The sequence below is a fragment of the Tenebrio molitor genome, unplaced genomic scaffold (genome assembly GCF_963966145.1).
Source record: "Tenebrio molitor unplaced genomic scaffold, icTenMoli1.1 SCAFFOLD_212, whole genome shotgun sequence".
NCBI lineage: Eukaryota > Metazoa > Arthropoda > Insecta > Coleoptera > Tenebrionidae > Tenebrio > Tenebrio molitor.
Window position 1 is genome coordinate 28,679 of NW_027184118.1, and position 21,764 is coordinate 50,442.

Sequence of the window (21,764 nt, forward strand, 5' to 3'; positions counted from 1 at the left end):
TCCAACTTGGATTTTCGAAGATCGCCGAATCCGAGGGACGATAAATAATAATAATAATAATAATAATGGTAATAAATAATAATGTTAATAATAATAATAATGATATGATGATTATAACGATAATTATTATAGATAGGTAAATAGAAACACAGGTCTCCTCTCGAAAATCGGAACTTCCTGATATTACTTACATATTTCGGTCGATCCAAATGTGGGAATCTCGTCGTCGTCGGAGCAAGCAGCGCGGTAGGTGGGGTGAAATTCTGGATTTTCCACCGCCGCCGGCGGTCGAAAAATGTGCGACGCGGGAGATCGCCAGTCCGTCTAGTAGTCTCTCTTGTCGTTAGAGCGTGACGTGGTGGTTGTTGTGGGATTTCCCGTTAGTTCGGTCCGACGTCGGTCGTCAGAGGGTAAGTGCATACGGAAACGAAACGCATCGCGTTTTGATGTTCATATTCGTGCATCGGAATGTTAAAAGCAATATATTTTACACCAACGATCACACCTAAACACCACGGCAACGGCCATACCACGTTGAAAAGCACCGGTTCTCGTCCGATCACCGAAGTTAAGCAACGTCGGGCGCGGTCAGTACTTGGATGGGTGACCGCTTGGGAACACCGCGTGCCGTTGCCCCCCAACACTTTTTGTTTTTTTTTGAAATCCATAGCAACCACCGAACCGATTTGTTTTTCGTGCAGGTATTCGGAAACATGCACAGACCCGTATAATGTAGATTCATAGCTTTAAGTACTAGATAATTAAGAAAACAATTTTTTTTGTCGATTAATTGTAAACAATTGCAGAATAAAAACTCGTCAAACGGTAAAGGTTGTCGTTCGATCACCGAAGGTAAGCCACGCGGGCAGCGGTCAGCACTTGGACGGGTGACCGGTTCATTATATTCCTTCCGTGAGTTTAACAAAGATAACATATGCAAATGTCGTAAGTGCGACGAGGAAGACGGCGATCTTTTAATGTAAAAAAAATATATATTAGGTTACGCGTACATGCCACTTTGACTGCTGCTTTATTTTTTTGGTTTTTAAATAATTAGAGATCTGAATTCAACATATCAGTTCTATGTTATAATGGACAGACAATGTTGTATTCTTGGCCCCTAACACGTTAAGACCAACATAAAAACTAGAATAACTTACCATTCGTTAAACGTTAAACAATTTCGAACCACGTTTTTTTGAGCTCGAACAAACTCATAACACAACACTCATTTATTAGTCACTGGACCATTGTAAAACGAGAAGAGAGAAAAACCATGCGAAACTATTTTTAAAACGAAGAGAATAAAGGTTTTAAATGGTAGGGCTGTATGACAGACTTGTCAATTATCGTGGGGGGTACGGCTGAGATTTATGACGAAATCGAGCGGCGCCGGCGGTCGGTCACTTTCACGAAAGAGGTCTAAACACGGGTCGTTTACGATACCCTCTGGTTACTAGAAAAGTTCTAGACAGATGTTTGTCGGCTTTTCGAGGTATTTATTTGTGAGTCCAAAGACTCAATGGAGTAATATCGGACTGAAATTCCAAGATTTTGCTGTGTAATCCAAAAAACTATGTTCCTCGTAACATTTAACGATGTGTTAATTCAACTATTATTTTAATTTTTCGTATACGTATTTATACTAAAAAGTACAGCGCTTCCAACAGTGAATTGTGAATTGAAAATGTTTCAAAGAAAGATCGATAGTTTTGAAAAAAATTACATATTAATAAATTTAGATAGATTTAGAAGTATACATTGCACTTACTTTTCAAAATTATTGTACTTCTGATTTGGTTGAAATAACATAATATGTAGCAGTCATAGTCTTGTGTACATTGCAGTCGCGGCTGGTGTTGGGTAAAACCTTTATTTTTTAGGGGGTCATTACCCAAATGACCTCATGGACCAGCCGTTCCTGTTAGGTTTTATATATCAAATTGATTCGTCTGTCTTTTTCATCATGCCTTCGAAAAGCGAGCTCCTGTTTCGCCAAAGTAACTGTGACGTCAATTAAATACGATAATAAAATTCGGTTTTTCCGAACTTATTGTGAGTGAGAGCAGTGAGAGCATCTTCTTTTCGTATCCCACCTCCACCCGGCGGCAGTAGTGCAGTGCTTATCAACATAATTACCGGCGTCTCGCCTCCACATTTTGACTTTTTTGTGTTTTATGTGTTCTCTAAGTCCAAAATTTTTAAATTTTTAAAAAGAGATTGCGGTACTATTCCTGTTGCTGAAATTATAATAATATATTTATTAATTTTTGTATTATATGTCTGTGTTATATTGTGTGAATTTGGAACAGCTATATCTAAAAGATATGCTTGCTTTTGTTGTTTATTTAAAATAATAATGTCTGGTCTGTTATGCTGAATGTGAATGTCAGTTAAAACTGTGCGATCAAAATATAATTTGTAATTGTCATTTTCTAAACAACTTTCTGGTTTATAAATGTAATGTGGTTGTGTATCCTTTAATAAATTGAATTTAACTGCTAAATTCATGTGTATAATTTTTGCGAATATATCATGACGTTTTTTATATTCGCTGTGAGCCAAAACGGTGCAAGATCTTGTATTGCAAATATAAAACCCTCAGCTCTTTAAAATATCTCCCATGTAAAGACTTTTGTTTTATATTTGCTATAGTGTCATATCACGAGCTCTATTGAGAAAATAATTTTTTAGTGAAGCAATTTGATTGTGTTGTAGAATTTCTAGATTTGAAAAACCCCTACCACCATTTTCGCGTGGTAAATTAAATCTTTCAACAGCAGATTTGGGGTGATGTTTACAAAATTTTGTAAAGAGAACTCTAGTTTGAATATTTATATTCTTTAAATTAGTTTTGGACCATTTTATAACACCAAAAGAATAGATTTAATTTGATTTGATTGATTAATACCTAAATATTTATAAAATTCTCCTTTATTTAAATTTTTAATGATTTCTCCTTCTTTAGTTATATATTCTAAATTTTCGTAATGACCACGACATATTGATTGATTTTCAGTTATTGTTAAGTTTTATGTCATCCATATAAAGAAGGTGATTTAATTTAATATTAATTTTATAAATTTTAAGAATTTTAATTAACCATGAATGTGGTACTGAATCATAGGCTTTTTTGTAGTCTATGAATTGTTGTTGCATTATTTTCCAAACGTTTGAGACTTAAAATATTCGTCAAATGTTCTTCTTTTTTTAAATCAGAATACCCCTGACAAATCCGAACATTTTGTTTTGCGGTAGATAAAAGTAAACATGGGCCAAGACAGAATATTAATATTCGGTGTGGAATTTTCCTGCGTTCTTGTTCATTTCTATCGAAGTGCTCACGAAAAGTTGTGAATATCAACACTTTGTAATTGTCGTAGTGAAAAATAAAAAAGATAGCTATGGGGCACAACTTATTTCGCACTTCATTAGAAAAGTAACAGTATTAAAATAAAAAAAATATTTTTCTAAATTTCGAACGTTAGGTCTATCCTGACCAGCCGCCAATTAGTGGTATTATTTTATTTTTTGCTGTTTTCCACAATAGTTATTTTTATATTAAATCATTGATTCAAAAAATTGAAATTAAAAATTCAAATTTTTGAAGGAACTCTGAAGTTTCAATGCAGTGACCATGTTGCTAGGTAACTAATAAAAAACAGTGCGTGAAATGAAAAACAGAAATAGTCGTATGCGTTTTGTATGGTTTCTATGGTTTCGATCTTACTAACAATGCAATGAAAATGACCCACTTCAGGCACAGATAACTATGCGTGAATTTCAATTTTTTGAATCAATTATATAAAAACAAAATTGATTTGGCGGCCGCTACACAAAAGTGGTGGGAGGCGAGAACCTGTTTCCGCCGGTCAATTTTAAAATTAATAAATTTTCCCTGGATACGTATTCGACTTATCCGGTACGAGTTATTTTTAAATTAACTTAATGGCCCGTTGCTCTTGTTCTTTTTACATTGAATATGCGATGTTTTGGCATCGTTAGCAATAGTACAATACTCACGCATTTTTAATCTAAAATTAACAAAACTTGAATGGATCGGGATTATCACACTTCTGAATTGAAGTTTTCATTCGTTTAAAATATAATTGATAGTAATACGTAATGCGGATTGCCTAAACGTTGCTTCCATCACGTCAACATCACACATTCACGTTCGCCCGTAGAAATGGCGTGATGCACACGAAATCGATCCAAAAAGGCTCATAATATTTGTGTCACGCGAATCTACGTCGAAAACTAGAAAAAAAAAAAATTCAATTCGAATTTCAATAATCGAAACGATGCGTCGTCGATACTAAACGTAGGTAGTAACTAAAGTGTGATCGGGTGCGATAAAAGTGTCCGTCAATAATCATCATCCGACAATCATTTAATAGACGAACGCTAATTTTTGGCACTCACTCGGACGACAGAACCAGTCCAGACGGAAACCGGGGCGCGGGGTGGGTGGGTGGTTGTATGTCCGTGAATCTGTCCGGCGCGCGTCAACATTTCAGTTATCGTCGCGAGAGTTAAAACGAAAGGTGGTTAGTGTGAAAGTGACGTTTTTTCGTGGAGACACGTTACGAAGGGTGAGTACCTAATATAATATAAAACCAACCGAAAACCCACAATAGTGCCCCGGTTTATTATCGTGAATAGGTGTTTGGTAAATATTTTCTGTATTCCAACTAGCAAGTCTTTTATCAAAAAACTCCGGCAACATGGCTATTGTGGTATTGTTGATACCACCTAACTGAAGAACTTAGTTAATAACTAAGTCGACGATTTTATCGGGAAATTGAACGGAGAAACAAAAATAGCTCTTAGCGACAGTTGCCTGAAGTCGCAAATAACGGCGATTGACGAAATCACGTTTTTTTTATTTTAATTCCAATGAACAATACACAGGGTCACAATTATCTGTTATGTATTCTATAATGTTTTGCAAAGTAAATAATGTGAGTTGTCATGCGTAATATTAATTAGCTAAGTAATTTTTGCAAGTATTTTATGTCAGATATGCAATGTATAATAACGTAATGTTGCAAAGTATTTTAATTTTTATGCTAGGTAGAGATAATAACTCGACAATAACTCTTCTCTAATGAAAAAAAAAATAGAAAATGATTTAGGAACATAAAAAATCTCATTAAAACAGGAACAATTGAAATTAAAATAAACATAACATTCTGTACTAAAGTACAGTTTTGTTCACTCCTTTTTTCAAAGTCTTCTGTCCTCTCATTTGCACATACTGCTATTCCAAAACAGTGAAATTGTCTGTTTCAGGGAATCCTTAACGTTCCTTGCTAATGTCAACAACGTTTTCGATGAAACAAAGAGTCGGAAAAATGTCGGCTCATTGTATTCAATAACATACGCGACTACAAAACCATCTGTATCATTTGTAGGAATCGCGGTTTTTTCGATGAGAATTCGTTCTAATTTTTTCTTTCTTAAAAAAGCTAAGTAATTTTAATTTCACTAAAGATGAACATTTAGGCTATATGCTGGGTAATGCAAATCCATCAACCATCAACTAGGTTGTTCAGCAGATGTACGATTGTTTATTTGATTTCTTCTTCCGAAGAGTTGTATTCTGGCAAAATAGAAATTTATTCATAACATAACCTCAATCAACTAAATTATTTCGAATACAATAACCACATAACTACAAGTTGGATAGGCATGGGTGCAAAATACCGATAATGCATGAAACCTAATAATAATAATAATGACATAATAAAAGTTAATTAAAAATCGCTGTTTCACGTCTTTTTCTTTTTTGTTCGAGAGTTTTTGTGGTTCTGAAAAGAACCGTTTATAAATGTGTCGAAAACGAAAAACATCTATTTCGAACTGGTGTACTTGGTGACGGCTTTGGTACCTTCGGAGACGGCGTGCTTGGCCAACTCACCGGGCAACAACAGACGCACGGCAGTTTGAATTTCTCTGCTGGTGATCGTCGAACGTTTGTTGTAGTGTGCCAGACGGGAAGCTTCAGCGGCGATACGTTCGAAGATGTCGTTCACGAAACTGTTCATTATGCTCATAGCCTTACTAGAGATACCGGTGTCGGGATGGACTTGTTTCAACACCTTGTAGATGTAGATGGCATAGCTCTCCTTCCTCCTGCGCTTCTTTTTTTTGTCGCTCTTGGAAATGTTCTTCTGAGCTTTCCCGGCCTTCTTGGCTGCCTTACCACTTGTCTTCGGCGGCATTTTTCAATTCAATTCGATTCAACAAACTCGCGAACTGCTCTGACTCGTGTGCGTGCGTTAAATAAATAATTTGTCTGACCTTTAGGAGTGCGAGTCCGGGACTCATCTTTCTCCGATCTGAATAGCAGGCGCCTACACATTGATTGGTAGGGCTGATCAACAGACTTGTCAAGTATCGGGTTACCGTACCCCCTAGCTGATCAGCCTCCAGTTGCGAATCCAGCAGGTCGGGAGTACGGTGGGGAAAAATTTTGAGAAATACAAAAAATCGCGCGCGAGTGGGGGGTGCGGCTGTGGACCGACTTTAGACGTCGACGGAATGCTCCCGCTTGTGCGTTACAACGAGGTCAAAAAACCACAGTAAAAAACCCCTCGTCGGAGCCGAAGAAGAAATGGGGGAACGCTCGAGAAAATCGATATAGAAGAAACTATAAAAATTAACCCGGTTTGAAATACGCATTACCTGGTCCTCTGGAACTGGAGTCGGCCCTGGCATGGAATCTGAAACATACTCGGAAATGATTGGTTATTAATTGTTACAGAGCTGCGCTTGTCCGCGGAGATCTGCAATAAAAACATCGGAAAAACTTCGCGAGTGACAGGAAGTGGTGATGTCACTTCAGTCCTGTCGGAGGAGCACACATTTTGGCCGCGGATGGCGGTATGCTACATTTTCGTCGTAGTTGACGGCTTCGCGCACGAGGGGGTTTGGGTGGTTAGCCGCATTCTCAAAGAATTTCCCTGCAACATCTTGCCGGAACTCCCTGATGGTGGGAAGATTTGCTTCCCGATGGAGTTGAGCGTTTCTGACGAACCACGGCGCGTTGAAGGCGGCCCGGAGGAATTTGTTCTGTACGACTTGCAGTTTCTGGAGTTGCGTGTGAGCCACGTTACCCCAGACCGCGACGCTGTACATCATTGCCGGTCTGATTATCGTTCGGTAGATCGTTATTTTGTTCTTTGTGGACAGCTTGCTTCGCCGGCAAACCAGCGAATTAAGCTTTCCACGAACAGCCTGGGCGCGAGTTTTCGCGTGCTCGACTTGAGCGTTGAATCGGAGGTGATTGTCGAATTTGATTCCGAGATATTTGACCTCGGTTTTCCACGGGATGACGCGGTTGAACATGACAATTCGGCCGGCCGGGCGGTGAAGCCGCCGGGTGAACAGTATCGCACTGCTCTTTTCTGGATTTACGTCGATTCGCCATAGGCGGAACCACGCTTCCAGACTTTCAACAGCGTTTTGTAGCCGTTGCGTCGCGAGTTCGGGAGACCCCGAGCGCGTGAGGATTGCAGTGTCGTCTGCATACAACGCGAGTTTTGTTCCGTCGGGTTTGGGGATGTCGGCAGTAAAAATTGCGTACAAGGTCGGCGAGAGCACCGAACCTTGTGGGACGCCTGCTTCGATTGCGCGTTCCGTCGAGAGTGCGTGTCCGATTTTCGCGTGAAAAACGCGGTTTTGGAGGAACGAATTGATGAGTTTGACCATCGCCAACGGCAGGCCTGCCGTGTGGAGCTTATAAACAAGTCCATCGTGCCAGACGGTGTCGAAGGCTTTGGCCACGTCGAGAAAGATCGCGCCGGTTGATTTGTTTTGATTCATACCGTGAGATATGAATTCGGTAACATGAATTAATTGGTCCGCGGTGGAGTGTTTGGGGCGGAACCCGAATTGCTCGTCAGGGATCGCGGCGTTGTCGTTAGCCAATCTGACCAGCCGGGTCAGAATAACTTTTTCGACGATTTTACCGACGTTCGAGAGAAGACTGATGGGGCGATAGTTTTGCGGAAATTTCGGATCTTTCCCGGGCTTGGGGATAAAAATCACGTTTGCTCTTTTCCATCGGGACGGAAAGTGGCAGAGTCGCAGGCTGGCGTTGATAATTGCGGTCAAAGCGACGACAACTTTGTCCGGCAGTAATTTCAACGCGGTGTTGGGGATGTGGTCTGGTCCGGGTGCTTTTTTCACCTTTAGTGATCCGATGATTTCGCGGACCTCTTCCGGTGAGGTGGGTGTAATGGGGGTGTCGTTCGGTTCCGAAAGAATTTCGAAAATTTCGTGTTCGACTTCCTCGATGTGATCGAGGTCGGCGTCGGCGATGTTCGGTCTGCACTGCAGTTCCAAACTGTCAGCGAACGTTTCCGCTTTTTCGTCATCCGAGAAAACGAGTCCGCGCGTACCGTGAATCGGTGGTAGCGGCTTTTTGCTTGAACGGAGCGCTTTCGTCATTCTCCAGATCGAGTTGTCCTCCGCGGTGAGGGATTTGAGTTTTCTTTCCCACCGATCACTGCGGTGATCGATGAGCGCGAATTTAACTTCGTTGCCGAGGCGGTTTGCTTCCGTCCTGTCAGCGGCGCTGCCAGTTCGATAGGCATGGCGCCTGGCGAGATTTTTTGCGCGAATTAAATCGACGATCCATTGCGGCAAATTTTCTTTTTTCTGCGGCTCGACGCGAGTTCGAGTTGAGTCGGACATGGCGGTTTTGATTTTGTCCTCGAAAGCGCCGGCTGCACTCTCGAGGTCTGCGACCGATTCGATGCGGGGAACCGGACCGAAATCTGTTTCGAGGATTTCCGCGAAGCGCGGCCAATTCGTGATTTGAACGGTTGCGTTTCTGTTCGCGTCGTTTGCTTCGTCACCGATGTGCATCAGCACGGGCAAATGGTCGGAGTCTAGTGCCTGAGAGGCATGTAGACGAGTTTGAAATGGCACGTTTTTTAACAGCGCGATATCGAGCGTGTCGGCGTGAAAGTCGCGAGCGTCGTAATATGTTGGCTCCGGGGGAGCCTCAATTAGGATGTCGATGTTGTCCGCGTGTTCGATTAAAATTCGACCGTTGCGATTCGCTCTTCGACTGCCCCAGGCCTCGTGTTTGGCGTTGAAATCGCCCGCGGCGATGACCGAGGTGCCGGAATCTAAAATTTCGTTGATGTCGTTTTCCCGGAGCAAAAGTCGCGGGGGGTGGTAACACGAAATGATCGTCAATGGACCGTTCGCGGTCGCGATTGTCACGGCGGTGGCCTCCAGGTTCTGGAGAACGGGAAGCGCGATCTGATGGTGGCGAATTCCACGGCGGACGTAAATTGCTGTTCCTCCTCCAGGACCGCGAGTGCGGTCGCTGCGATAAAGTTCGAAGCCCCGAATGTTGGGGTCTGGGGTGCCGGGTTGCAGTTTGGTCTCGCTGACCAGCAACGCGTCGAGATCGTGATCGTCTGCGAAGACTTCCAGCTCGTTGCGGGAGCTTCGCAGACCGCGAGCATTATGGAATGCGATCTGCAGCGACCTAACACTTGACTGTTGTACTGTCATTAACAGTCGAGAAGAATTTTCGGGATGATTGCGAGCACGTTTTGGAGGATCTCCTCCTTCGTGTTCGATGTCTGAATTGCTTTCAGGATTTCGGTCAGGGCTTTACCGATCGCGGGGGGCTGCTTGGGGGTGGCCTGCGGGGGGGCTGGGGGCGCGGTCTTTTTTGACGAGGCTGCGTCCGCGAAGCTTTTCGACGCGTTGTCGTTGTTCGCGGTTTTGGTCGCGGGGGCGGTTTTTGGGGCTGAGGGCCTGACGGGGGCTGCGGGAGTCGCGGATTGTTTCGCGGAGGCCGCGGCGGGTTTCTGTTGCGGTTTGGGTGCCGCTGATCCTGAAGATTTTTTGGCCTGGGGGCCCCTGGGGAACCTGGGGCATCCCCGATAGCTCGCGGTGTGGGCACCGCCGCAATTCGCGCATTTTGCCGCGTCGTCATTTGTTTTTTCGCACGAGTGAGTATCGTGACTTTCACCGCATTTCACGCACTTCGGAAGTGCGTGACAGTGTCGCTGTGAATGGTGGAACCGTTGGCAGCGGTGGCATTGGCTTGGGGCCCCCTTTTTGTGGGGCCGCTCGACCGTGACCGACAGGTGGCACACGGCTTTGAGTTCGAAAATCGCGCCCTTGTCCTTGGGGACCTCGACGAGGACCAGGGGCAGAGGTTTTTTCGACCTGGAGGAGGTCATTCTGGTCACCTTGATCGGTGCCAGGCCCTGTTCCTCCAGGTCAGCTCGCACGTCGTCGATGGCGATCTCGCACGGAACCGTCCGCAAGACGGCTCTGAGTGTTTTTTGCTCGGGGAGAGCGAACGAGTGGTACGGCACTTTCCTCTCCTCGAGTAGGCGAGTCAATGCTCGGAAGTCGTCGACGGTGACGGTGTTCACGCGGATACCGTCGATGCATGTCTTCGCTTTTGAGAATTTGATTTGGCGCGTCGTCATCGCGCTCGAGACTGACGCCCATTTTGCCGCATCGCGGATGATAATTGGCGGGATTTTGCTCTCCGCCGGAGGTTTGTTTTGCGCCACTTGTTTGGCGGGCGCGGGCCGATTGGGCTTGGCCTGAGGGGCCTGGGTGTTGGATTTTTTCGCCTTCTTTGGGACCTCCGCTGATGGAGGCCTGTGGCTGGGACCAGGTTCAACAGCCTGGTCCTCTAGGGACGCAACAGAGGGGCGGCGCTTTCGAGGTTTCCTACCTTTCACTTCCTGGAAAGGCTCCTCCATGTCCTGGTCTGCCGGGGGCTGGGTGGCTTCGAGGGGGGCTGAGGGTTGTACGATGACAACCTTCGGGGTCGCTGACATGGTCACCAAGTCCTCGTTGCTCTCCTCGAGCTGTACGAGGCGGGCGTCGTTGAAAGCGCGGAGCTCGTCGACATCCTCCTTGAGGGCGCGGAGTTCCTTGACCTCCCGCGTGAGCGCCGCAATTTGGGCACTCATGTGGGTCAGGACATCTTCGAGGGTGGGTTGGGTGGCGGGGGCCATCGTCGACATCGTGGTCGAAGCGTTGGAAAATTCCGAGCACTTCACGCACTAGAGTTTGTGGTGCAAAAGCACGGGGTCTTTGAGGTGAATTGACGAAAACGCCGATGAACGGCACTTCCGCCAATGAGGTCCTCGCTGCAGTGAATTATGTGGCCGATTGGCCGGGCTCGAGCGCAGCACTGCACATATATACGCAAACCGTGCGGACCGAGTACTGAACACCGGTCTCGGCACAGGAACGCTGCACAGCACAACAAACACCAAACAATCGCCTTGACGATCACTCAGAACACTCGACGAATCACGTCCGTCACTCACGAAAGCAAGATCAGAACTGTGTGCGTGCGTTAACTTTGCACCACCACCTTTCTGATAGGTAGTGTGTTCACCAGAACCCCACCTGAAAACGGGCTCCCACCAATCGTCACGTCCTATTCTCCTATCACGGAGGCTATAAATTCGAAGCACAGCTACCAGCTTTTACAATCGACGAGTCCCGTCCGTCAGTTTTATTACTTCTCGTGGTGTCTAACGAACGAACTTAAAATGTCAGGTCGCGGTAAAGGAGGTAAAGTGAAGGGAAAAGCGAAATCCCGTTCGAGCCGTGCCGGTCTCCAGTTTCCGGTGGGTAGGATACATCGTCTTCTCAGAAAAGGAAATTACGCGGAACGCGTCGGTGCAGGAGCTCCCGTCTATTTGGCCGCCGTCATGGAGTACTTAGCCGCCGAAGTTCTAGAATTGGCAGGAAACGCTGCCCGTGACAACAAGAAGACACGTATTATACCGCGTCATCTGCAGCTGGCCATCAGAAACGACGAGGAATTGAACAAACTCCTGTCCGGAGTTACGATCGCCCAAGGCGGTGTCTTACCCAACATTCAGGCCGTACTTTTACCCAAAAAAACCGAGAAGAAACCTTAAACGAACGATCGATCCATCTCCGTGGCGAAAACTCAAAATATCGGCCCTTCTCAGGGCCACTATAGCTTTTTTTTTTCGTAAAATGACCGATGCATCTTTTCTTTTTGTATTATTATCATTTACGACTGCAATGCCAAAAGGAAAGCAAGGGGTGTTTACGATCTTGGTACATTTATCAGGTAGTCAGTTAGTAATAATTGTCCGTTGTTTCTCGAAAGAACATCATGTTTCTTTTTTTTCCTCTTATTTTTATTTTGTGGTTCTGAAAAGAACCGATTTTGTATTTCGTATTTTATTCTGGTTTTCTCGAACGGTGAAGAGCGCCAGGAAATTAACCTCCGAAACCGTAGAGGGTGCGTCCTTGACGTTTCAAAGCGTAGACGACGTCCATCGCTGTCACGGTTTTACGTTTGGCGTGTTCCGTGTAGGTGACGGCATCTCGGATGACATTTTCCAAGAACACTTTCAGGACTCCGCGAGTTTCTTCGTAGATCAAACCGGAAATACGTTTCACGCCGCCACGACGAGCCAATCTTCTGATAGCGGGTTTCGTGATGCCCTGGATGTTGTCACGCAGGACTTTGCGATGACGCTTCGCTCCTCCTTTTCCCAATCCTTTGCCTCCTTTACCGCGACCGGTCATCTTTTCAGATTATTTCAACTGACACAAAATACCTGCACACCTCGTCCCTAGGAAGTCAACTACCGCAAAATTTCAACTAACGGAGCCTTATATAGATTCAACGGTTCACCATCGACCAATCGACGAAGTCAGCCGTTGACTTTGTTCACGTATAAAAGTACAATTTAATATGGCGGAATTTTTAGTACCCGTTTACCTTTCGACGCGTGCACGTCTAACGATCGTCAGAGTCGATTTTAATAATTGTCAGTTTTGTTTTTCATTCGTTTCATTCGAAATGGCCAGGACCAAGCAGACCGCACGCAAGTCCACCGGAGGAAAAGCCCCCAGGAAACAACTGGCTACCAAAGCGGCCAGGAAAAGCGCTCCCGCCACTGGCGGCGTCAAGAAGCCCCACCGTTACAGACCTGGTACCGTGGCTCTGCGTGAGATCCGTCGTTACCAGAAAAGTACCGAGTTGCTCATCCGCAAGCTTCCCTTTCAACGTTTGGTGAGGGAGATCGCTCAGGATTTCAAAACCGATTTGCGCTTCCAAAGCTCCGCCGTGATGGCCCTCCAGGAAGCGAGCGAAGCTTACTTGGTCGGTCTGTTCGAGGACACGAATTTGTGCGCCATCCACGCCAAACGTGTAACCATCATGCCAAAGGACATCCAACTTGCCAGACGTATTCGGGGTGAACGCGCTTAAATTTTTCCACATCGTGTTTCGGAAGAACAACACGAAACACGAATTTTATAACAAAAAAATCGGTTCTTTTCAGAACCTCAAACTTTACAGGCAAAAAAAAAAATATATCGCCCTTCAACCGGAAATGAATAAAATAAAAATGTCAATAATCGGTCGGTCCTCTCGATTCGGGTTGGGTTGCGGTCGTTCGTAAAATTTTATTGCATCCTGTCATCACCTACCTGCCAGCTGATGCTATCTATTTTATTTGGTTTCGCCGTAAGGATAGTTTTATTTCTTTTTTTCGTCGTAGATTATCGTGTGGCCCTGAAAAGGGCCATTTGTGCGTGCCCCGTTGCCGGTAGTACGATGATGACGTCGGAACGAGGCACAGCCGAACGAACATGAGTCGAGTATCCATCCACGTTTCTCACTTTTTCCTCTTCGGCGAAGCGGCCTTTTTCACCTTGACAGGAATGGCTTTGGCTGTCTTGGGTTTGGGTGCTTTGGGTTTTTTAGTCGGACCAGCCTTGTTAGATTTCTTCGCTTTGGAAGGCGATCGGGGTTTCGGGGCGGCTCTAGTTTTCTTTTCTGCCGAGGAGGCGGCCGATTTCTTGGCTTTCGCTGCGGCGGCGGAGGCAGCGACGGCGCTCTTCTTTTCGGCAGCAGTCTTCTTCGCTTTGGGGGAGGCTTGTTTTTTGGCTGTCTTCGAGGAAGCCTTGTCGGAAGTCGTCGCGACGGCGGTACGTTTGGCGGATGATTTTTTCGTCTTGGATGCGGCGGACGAAGCGGGTTTCCTCTTGTCGGAGGCGGAGGCGACTTTGGCACCACCGGAGGTGGACGAGGCGAGCTTGAACGAACCCGACGCGCCCTTACCTTTCGTCTGAACCAGAGATCCCGACGCCACGGCGCCTTTCAGATATTTCTTGATGAAAGGGGCGACCTTTTCGGCGTCGACTTTGTAATTTGCGGCGACGAACTTCTTGATGGCCTGAAGAGACGATCCTCCGCGTTCCTTGAGTCCCTTGATGGCGTTGTTTACCATCTCGGATGTCGGAGGATGGGACGGTTTCGCCCTGGGATTTTTCGCTTTTTTCTCTTTCTTCGCGTGGGATTGAGGGGTGGCAGCGGAACCGGTGGTGACCGATGATGCTGTTTGATTTTCGACGTCGGCCATCTTTCACGTTAAAACGTTAAAAGTTAATAATAATTATTGAAAAAACACTTGCTCACACACGTACACTTCGAGCACCTCGTGAACGAGAATTGAACAAAAAAATTTTCTAAGTCTTTATAAAATAGTCGCCACTGCGGACGGAAGACTGAACGCGCACCGCGTCCGCCGTCGAAGAAATTGCAGGCCTCGGAATCGTTGCCCGCGTGATGGCATCGTCCTCTTTCCTCGATCACCATCGCCACCGTGTGATCAAGCTGGCCGAACTCGGTTTCCGAAGTTTCCCTGGAGATAGCGAAGTTCGTCTCGGAACGTCGGTGGGTTTCGAATCAGGTACACGCCCCTCCAACCACCAGCCCTAAATCCGGGTCGTCACGGTTTCGATTCGGGACCGACGGTTTACGTCGGCGGTGCGGGGTAGACGCGTCGATTCCGGGAATCCATATTTCGTTCGCCGAAATATTGGTCCATCTCTTCCCGGAATACCGCGCCACCTTCTCGATTTTACGACATCTTCGCGTCGCCAAACGCTTCCGAAACGGTCGAAGCACAGAAAGGACCTGGTGTTCGAACCGAGGCAATTCCGACAACAGGATGCCGCGAACCGCCTCTCCGACGTTCAGGTCGATCGTTTTCGGCGGAAGTTGAAACGGGACGAGTCGACGACGGGTCCCGTTGCCGTCCGGACCCTTCGGGACGGCCGAAAGTCCGTCGAGAGGATCATCCGAAAGGAGACGGTCTTCATCGTCCGACCGATGCCGCACCTACGAGTTTTCCGATATTTTCTTCGACGGATCTTCAGGTTTTCTTCCTTTCTTCCGTCTTTCTCTCTTCGTAATTTCGTGTCCGACCTGCGTCGTCCGAAGTCGGGGTGAAGATCGAAGAAAAAACGCCAAAAATAACAACTCGTCAGCCACGCACACCGCGTTCGAATGTCTAACGGTCCAACTTGGATTTTCGAAGATCGCCGAATCCGAGGGACGATAAATAATAATAATAATAATAATAATGGTAATAAATAATAATGTTAATAATAATAATAATGATATGATGATTATAACGATAATTATTATAGATAGGTAAATAGAAACACAGGTCTCCTCTCGAAAATCGGAACTTCCTGATATTACTTACATATTTCGGTCGATCCAAATGTGGGAATCTCGTCGTCGTCGGAGCAAGCAGCGCGGTAGGTGGGGTGAAATTCTGGATTTTCCACCGCCGCCGGCGGTCGAAAAATGTGCGACGCGGGAGATCGCCAGTCCGTCTAGTAGTCTCTCTTGTCGTTAGAGCGTGACGTGGTGGTTGTTGTGGGATTTCCCGTTAGTTCGGTCCGACGTCGGTCGTCAGAGGGTAAGTGCATACGGAAACGAAACGCATCGCGTTTTGATGTTCATATTCGTGCATCGGAATGTTAAAAGCAATATATTTTACACCAACGATCACACCTAAACACCACGGCAACGGCCATACCACGTTGAAAAGCACCGGTTCTCGTCCGATCACCGAAGTTAAGCAACGTCGGGCGCGGTCAGTACTTGGATGGGTGACCGCTTGGGAACACCGCGTGCCGTTGCCCCCCAACACTTTTTGTTTTTTTTTGAAATCCATAGCAACCACCGAACCGATTTGTTTTTCGTGCAGGTATTCGGAAACATGCACAGACCCGTATAATGTAGATTCATAGCTTTAAGTACTAGATAATTAAGAAAACAATTTTTTTTGTCGATTAATTGTAAACAATTGCAGAATAAAAACTCGTCAAACGGTAAAGGTTGTCGTTCGATCACCGAAGGTAAGCCACGCGGGCAGCGGTCAGCACTTGGACGGGTGACCGGTTCATTATATTCCTTCCGTGAGTTTAACAAAGATAACATATGCAAATGTCGTAAGTGCGACGAGGAAGACGGCGATCTTTTAATGTAAAAAAAATATATATTAGGTTACGCGTACATGCCACTTTGACTGCTGCTTTATTTTTTTGGTTTTTAAATAATTAGAGATCTGAATTCAACATATCAGTTCTATGTTATAATGGACAGACAATGTTGTATTCTTGGCCCCTAACACGTTAAGACCAACATAAAAACTAGAATAACTTACCATTCGTTAAACGTTAAACAATTTCGAACCACGTTTTTTTGAGCTCGAACAAACTCATAACACAACACTCATTTATTAGTCACTGGACCATTGTAAAACGAGAAGAGAGAAAAACCATGCGAAACTATTTTTAAAACGAAGAGAATAAAGGTTTTAAATGGTAGGGCTGTATGACAGACTTGTCAATTATCGTGGGGGGTACGGCTGAGATTTATGACGAAATCGAGCGGCGCCGGCGGTCGGTCACTTTCACGAAAGAGGTCTAAACACGGGTCGTTTACGATACCCTCTGGTTACTAGAAAAGTTCTAGACAGATGTTTGTCGGCTTTTCGAGGTATTTATTTGTGAGTCCAAAGACTCAATGGAGTAATATCGGACTGAAATTCCAAGATTTTGCTGTGTAATCCAAAAAACTATGTTCCTCGTAACATTTAACGATGTGTTAATTCAACTATTATTTTAATTTTTCGTATACGTATTTATACTAAAAAGTACAGCGCTTCCAACAGTGAATTGTGAATTGAAAATGTTTCAAAGAAAGATCGATAGTTTTGAAAAAAATTACATATTAATAAATTTAGATAGATTTAGAAGTATACATTGCACTTACTTTTCAAAATTATTGTACTTCTGATTTGGTTGAAATAACATAATATGTAGCAGTCATAGTCTTGTGTACATTGCAGTCGCGGCTGGTGTTGGGTAAAACCTTTATTTTTTAGGGGGTCATTACCCAAATGACCTCATGGACCAGCCGTTCCTGTTAGGTTTTATATATCAAATTGATTCGTCTGTCTTTTTCATCATGCCTTCGAAAAGCGAGCTCCTGTTTCGCCAAAGTAACTGTGACGTCAATTAAATACGATAATAAAATTCGGTTTTTCCGAACTTATTGTGAGTGAGAGCAGTGAGAGCATCTTCTTTTCGTATCCCACCTCCACCCGGCGGCAGTAGTGCAGTGCTTATCAACATAATTACCGGCGTCTCGCCTCCACATTTTGACTTTTTTGTGTTTTATGTGTTCTCTAAGTCCAAAATTTTTAAATTTTTAAAAAGAGATTGCGGTACTATTCCTGTTGCTGAAATTATAATAATATATTTATTAATTTTTGTATTATATGTCTGTGTTATATTGTGTGAATTTGGAACAGCTATATCTAAAAGATATGCTTGCTTTTGTTGTTTATTTAAAATAATAATGTCTGGTCTGTTATGCTGAATGTGAATGTCAGTTAAAACTGTGCGATCAAAATATAATTTGTAATTGTCATTTTCTAAACAACTTTCTGGTTTATAAATGTAATGTGGTTGTGTATCCTTTAATAAATTGAATTTAACTGCTAAATTCATGTGTATAATTTTTGCGAATATATCATGACGTTTTTTATATTCGCTGTGAGCCAAAACGGTGCAAGATCTTGTATTGCAAATATAAAACCCTCAGCTCTTTAAAATATCTCCCATGTAAAGACTTTTGTTTTATATTTGCTATAGTGTCATATCACGAGCTCTATTGAGAAAATAATTTTTTAGTGAAGCAATTTGATTGTGTTGTAGAATTTCTAGATTTGAAAAACCCCTACCACCATTTTCGCGTGGTAAATTAAATCTTTCAACAGCAGATTTGGGGTGATGTTTACAAAATTTTGTAAAGAGAACTCTAGTTTGAATATTTATATTCTTTAAATTAGTTTTGGACCATTTTATAACACCAAAAGAATAGATTTAATTTGATTTGATTGATTAATACCTAAATATTTATAAAATTCTCCTTTATTTAAATTTTTAATGATTTCTCCTTCTTTAGTTATATATTCTAAATTTTCGTAATGACCACGACATATTGATTGATTTTCAGTTATTGTTAAGTTTTATGTCATCCATATAAAGAAGGTGATTTAATTTAATATTAATTTTATAAATTTTAAGAATTTTAATTAACCATGAATGTGGTACTGAATCATAGGCTTTTTTGTAGTCTATGAATTGTTGTTGCATTATTTTCCAAACGTTTGAGACTTAAAATATTCGTCAAATGTTCTTCTTTTTTTAAATCAGAATACCCCTGACAAATCCGAACATTTTGTTTTGCGGTAGATAAAAGTAAACATGGGCCAAGACAGAATATTAATATTCGGTGTGGAATTTTCCTGCGTTCTTGTTCATTTCTATCGAAGTGCTCACGAAAAGTTGTGAATATCAACACTTTGTAATTGTCGTAGTGAAAAATAAAAAAGATAGCTATGGGGCACAACTTATTTCGCACTTCATTAGAAAAGTAACAGTATTAAAATAAAAAAAATATTTTTCTAAATTTCGAACGTTAGGTCTATCCTGACCAGCCGCCAATTAGTGGTATTATTTTATTTTTTGCTGTTTTCCACAATAGTTATTTTTATATTAAATCATTGATTCAAAAAATTGAAATTAAAAATTCAAATTTTTGAAGGAACTCTGAAGTTTCAATGCAGTGACCATGTTGCTAGGTAACTAATAAAAAACAGTGCGTGAAATGAAAAACAGAAATAGTCGTATGCGTTTTGTATGGTTTCTATGGTTTCGATCTTACTAACAATGCAATGAAAATGACCCACTTCAGGCACAGATAACTATGCGTGAATTTCAATTTTTTGAATCAATTATATAAAAACAAAATTGATTTGGCGGCCGCTACACAAAAGTGGTGGGAGGCGAGAACCTGTTTCCGCCGGTCAATTTTAAAATTAATAAATTTTCCCTGGATACGTATTCGACTTATCCGGTACGAGTTATTTTTAAATTAACTTAATGGCCCGTTGCTCTTGTTCTTTTTACATTGAATATGCGATGTTTTGGCATCGTTAGCAATAGTACAATACTCACGCATTTTTAATCTAAAATTAACAAAACTTGAATGGATCGGGATTATCACACTTCTGAATTGAAGTTTTCATTCGTTTAAAATATAATTGATAGTAATACGTAATGCGGATTGCCTAAACGTTGCTTCCATCACGTCAACATCACACATTCACGTTCGCCCGTAGAAATGGCGTGATGCACACGAAATCGATCCAAAAAGGCTCATAATATTTGTGTCACGCGAATCTACGTCGAAAACTAGAAAAAAAAAAAATTCAATTCGAATTTCAATAATCGAAACGATGCGTCGTCGATACTAAACGTAGGTAGTAACTAAAGTGTGATCGGGTGCGATAAAAGTGTCCGTCAATAATCATCATCCGACAATCATTTAATAGACGAACGCTAATTTTTGGCACTCACTCGGACGACAGAACCAGTCCAGACGGAAACCGGGGCGCGGGGTGGGTGGGTGGTTGTATGTCCGTGAATCTGTCCGGCGCGCGTCAACATTTCAGTTATCGTCGCGAGAGTTAAAACGAAAGGTGGTTAGTGTGAAAGTGACGTTTTTTCGTGGAGACACGTTACGAAGGGTGAGTACCTAATATAATATAAAACCAACCGAAAACCCACAATAGTGCCCCGGTTTATTATCGTGAATAGGTGTTTGGTAAATATTTTCTGTATTCCAACTAGCAAGTCTTTTATCAAAAAACTCCGGCAACATGGCTATTGTGGTATTGTTGATACCACCTAACTGAAGAACTTAGTTAATAACTAAGTCGACGATTTTATCGGGAAATTGAACGGAGAAACAAAAATAGCTCTTAGCGACAGTTGCCTGAAGTCGCAAATAACGGCGATTGACGAAATCACGTTTTTTTTATTTTAATTCCAATGAACAATACACAGGGTCACAATTATCTGTTATGTATTCTATAATGTTTTGCAAAGTAAATAATGTGAGTTGTCATGCGTAATATTAATTAGCTAAGTAATTTTTGCAAGTATTTTATGTCAGATATGCAATGTATAATAACGTAATGTTGCAAAGTATTTTAATTTTTATGCTAGGTAGAGATAATAACTCGACAATAACTCTTCTCTAATGAAAAAAAAAATAGAAAATGATTTAGGAACATAAAAAATCTCATTAAAACAGGAACAATTGAAATTAAAATAAACATAACATTCTGTACTAAAGTACAGTTTTGTTCACTCCTTTTTTCAAAGTCTTCTGTCCTCTCATTTGCACATACTGCTATTCCAAAACAGTGAAATTGTCTGTTTCAGGGAATCCTTAACGTTCCTTGCTAATGTCAACAACGTTTTCGATGAAACAAAGAGTCGGAAAAATGTCGGCTCATTGTATTCAATAACATACGCGACTACAAAACCATCTGTATCATTTGTAGGAATCGCGGTTTTTTCGATGAGAATTCGTTCTAATTTTTTCTTTCTTAAAAAAGCTAAGTAATTTTAATTTCACTAAAGATGAACATTTAGGCTATATGCTGGGTAATGCAAATCCATCAACCATCAACTAGGTTGTTCAGCAGATGTACGATTGTTTATTTGATTTCTTCTTCCGAAGAGTTGTATTCTGGCAAAATAGAAATTTATTCATAACATAACCTCAATCAACTAAATTATTTCGAATACAATAACCACATAACTACAAGTTGGATAGGCATGGGTGCAAAATACCGATAATGCATGAAACCTAATAATAATAATAATGACATAATAAAAGTTAATTAAAAATCGCTGTTTCACGTCTTTTTCTTTTTTGTTCGAGAGTTTTTGTGGTTCTGAAAAGAACCGTTTATAAATGTGTCGAAAACGAAAAACATCTATTTCGAACTGGTGTACTTGGTGACGGCTTTGGTACCTTCGGAGACGGCGTGCTTGGCCAACTCACCGGGCAACAACAGACGCACGGCAGTTTGAATTTCTCTGCTGGTGATCGTCGAACGTTTGTTGTAGTGTGCCAGACGGGAAGCTTCAGCGGCGATACGTTCGAAGATGTCGTTCACGAAACTGTTCATTATGCTCATAGCCTTACTAGAGATACCGGTGTCGGGATGGACTTGTTTCAACACCTTGTAGATGTAGATGGCATAGCTCTCCTTCCTCCTGCGCTTCTTTTTTTTGTCGCTCTTGGAAATGTTCTTCTGAGCTTTCCCGGCCTTCTTGGCTGCCTTACCACTTGTCTTCGGCGGCATTTTTCAATTCAATTCGATTCAACAAACTCGCGAACTGCTCTGACTCGTGTGCGTGCGTTAACTTTGCACCACCACCTTTCTGATAGGTAGTGTGTTCACCAGAACCCCACCTGAAAACGGGCTCCCACCAATCGTCACGTCCTATTCTCCTATCACGGAGGCTATAAATTCGAAGCA

The 21,764-nt window shown here is 42.9% G+C and overlaps 2 non-coding genes across 2 annotated transcripts; both read left to right on the forward strand.

The window, feature by feature from the left end:
- The first annotated feature begins 516 nt into the window (after nucleotides 1–516).
- Nucleotides 517–636, forward strand: LOC138140771 (5S ribosomal RNA). The gene has a single exon (XR_011162743.1). It is a non-coding gene; the product is annotated as a 5S ribosomal RNA (ribosomal RNA).
- A 15,240-nt stretch (nucleotides 637–15,876) lies between these two features.
- LOC138140772 (5S ribosomal RNA) lies at nucleotides 15,877–15,996 on the forward strand. Its single transcript, XR_011162745.1, has one exon. It is a non-coding gene; the product is annotated as a 5S ribosomal RNA (ribosomal RNA).
- Nucleotides 15,997–21,764: the final 5,768 nt, after the last annotated feature.